Source organism: Coturnix japonica, chromosome W (assembly GCF_054131305.1).
Source record: "Coturnix japonica strain WE chromosome W, WE-NBRP24, whole genome shotgun sequence".
NCBI lineage: Eukaryota > Metazoa > Chordata > Aves > Galliformes > Phasianidae > Coturnix > Coturnix japonica.
In genome coordinates this window covers 20,529,181-20,531,286 of record NC_140701.1, presented here as the reverse complement: position 1 = coordinate 20,531,286, position 2,106 = coordinate 20,529,181, and the positions used below count along the sequence as shown (strand labels likewise).

The 2,106-nt window shown below is 47.4% G+C and overlaps 1 pseudogene; it reads left to right on the top strand.

Moving 5' to 3' along the window:
- Window positions 1-607: 607 nt before the first annotated feature.
- Window positions 608-1,870, top strand: LOC146754585 (olfactory receptor 14J1-like; annotated as a pseudogene).
- The last annotated feature ends 236 nt before the right edge of the window (window positions 1,871-2,106 follow it).

Sequence of the window (2,106 nt, the reverse complement as noted above, 5' to 3'; positions counted from 1 at the left end):
ATTAACTTTTTCCTTTTGGCCTAGGGCCCCTCCGGGGCCCACGGCCCCTGTCACGGACGCAGGTGGATTTTTCGTTCAAACCGTGACAAAACCACACGCCACCACTTCCCGCATTTTTTAGCTGTTTTATCCCCATCTAATATTCCCTGTAAAATTGAATCTCCAAATTTACGCCACTCAGCAAGATCATACACTAAATGCGGATTCTGAAATAACCCTTTAGCATACCCATACGCTAATAACTCGGGGAGTTCCTTTTGCAAGTCTGTCCCCTTAACCTGTCTCTTTCTTTTTTCAAAAAGCAAGAAAATACCTGACACTTTTTTTTAAAAAGGCAAGAAAATAATTCATAAACCGCTTGCCTTGGCATACCTATTTGTCAGCGCGCTGTTGCAGCCTTAAAGGATGTCGGCGGCCCGTATCGGCTAGGCCCTTCAATAAGGTCACGTAGAGCACCTGCACCTTCTTTTCCTGGCGCATGCTATCCTTGCTGCTTAAGGATTCGAACACCTTCGCCGCTACGATCCTTCCTGGTAGGCCATGTTGGGGTCACCAATTGTTGCAGAACGGCGGGAGAAAAGCAGACGACTACACCTGTCATTGACATATGATCAGCTTTTCTCGTTTATTCGTTGGCTGCGTGTACCTTTATAATACGGATAATTAGCTCATACATATTGCAAAAGTAGAGCTCATCATTGGTTCCCAATTACATACCATCCCCGAGTATCTTAACAGCTTGTTGTTATCAACTGAAAGCTACTCCCTTGCTGAGTTCCCAGAACCATGGCTAGTTTCACACCATCCCAGGGCATCCTGTTGTTCTTGCTGTCCTTGCAGGTGTTATGGCTGCTTGCTTAGCTGCACCGTGTTTACGACCCTTCTCAGCTAACTAGCTGTAAAAAACACTCTCGACACAGCTCCATCAGCGAGTTCCTCCTGCTGCCATTGGCAGACGCGGCAACTGCAGCTCTTGCACTTCTGGCTCTTCCTGGGCATCTACCTGGCTGCCCTCCTGGGCAACGGCCTCATCAGCACAGCCGTAGTGTGCGACCGCCGCCTGCACACCCCCATGTACTTCTTCCTCCTCAACCTCGCCCTCCTCGACCTGGGCTGCATCTCCACCACTCTCCCCAAAGCCATGGCCAATGCCGTCTGGGACACCAGGGCCATCTCCTACACAGAATGTGCTGCACAGTTCTTTTTCCTTCTCTTCTTCATGTCAGCAGAGCTGTCCCTTCTCACCATCATGTCCTATGACCGCTACGTTTCCATCTGCAAGTCCCTGCGCTACGGGACCTTGATGGACAGCAGAGCTTGTGCCACCATGGCAGCAGCTGTCTGGGGCACTGGTGTTCTGAATTCCCTGGTGCACACTGCCAGTACGTTTTCACTGCCTCTCTGCCAAGGGAATGTGGTCAACCAGTTTTTCTGTGAAATCCCCCAGATCCTCAAGCTCTCCTGCTCAGCCTCCTACCTTAAGGAAGTTCTGTTTTTCATTTTTAGTATATGTTTAGGCTTTGGGTGCTTTGTTTTCATTGTTATATAGTATGTGCAGATATTCATGGCAGTGCTGAGGATGCCCTCTCAGGAGGGACAGCACAAAGCCTTCTCCACATGCCTCCCTCACCTGGCCGTGGTCTCCCTCTTTCTCAGTACTGCCTTTTTTGCCTATCTGAAGCCCCCCTCTGTTTCCTCCTTATCCATGGACCTGATGGTGGCACTTCTGTACTCGGTGGTGCCTCCAGCAGTGAACCCCCTCATCTACAGCATGAGGAACCAGGAAGTCAAGGATGCAGTGAGGAAAGTGATGACCAGATGTGTTTCAAAAGCAGTGAACTGCCCATCTTTTGGAATTCATGACATGTAATGCAGCTTTTTACTGATGCAAACTCTTTGTTATTTTTTTTGTTTGTTTTGTTTTGATCCGTTTTCATAAGTGTATTGTATTAAATTTTATTGTTGTTCTAAAACACTGTAATTTTTTTCACTGAAATGGTATTATTCAAATCAATTCCTCTTCAGCTTTTACCTTTATATTGTAGCCCAGACACACTGTACATAATGAACCAGGATCTCTGTGAAACTTAACAGAATAAAGGACGT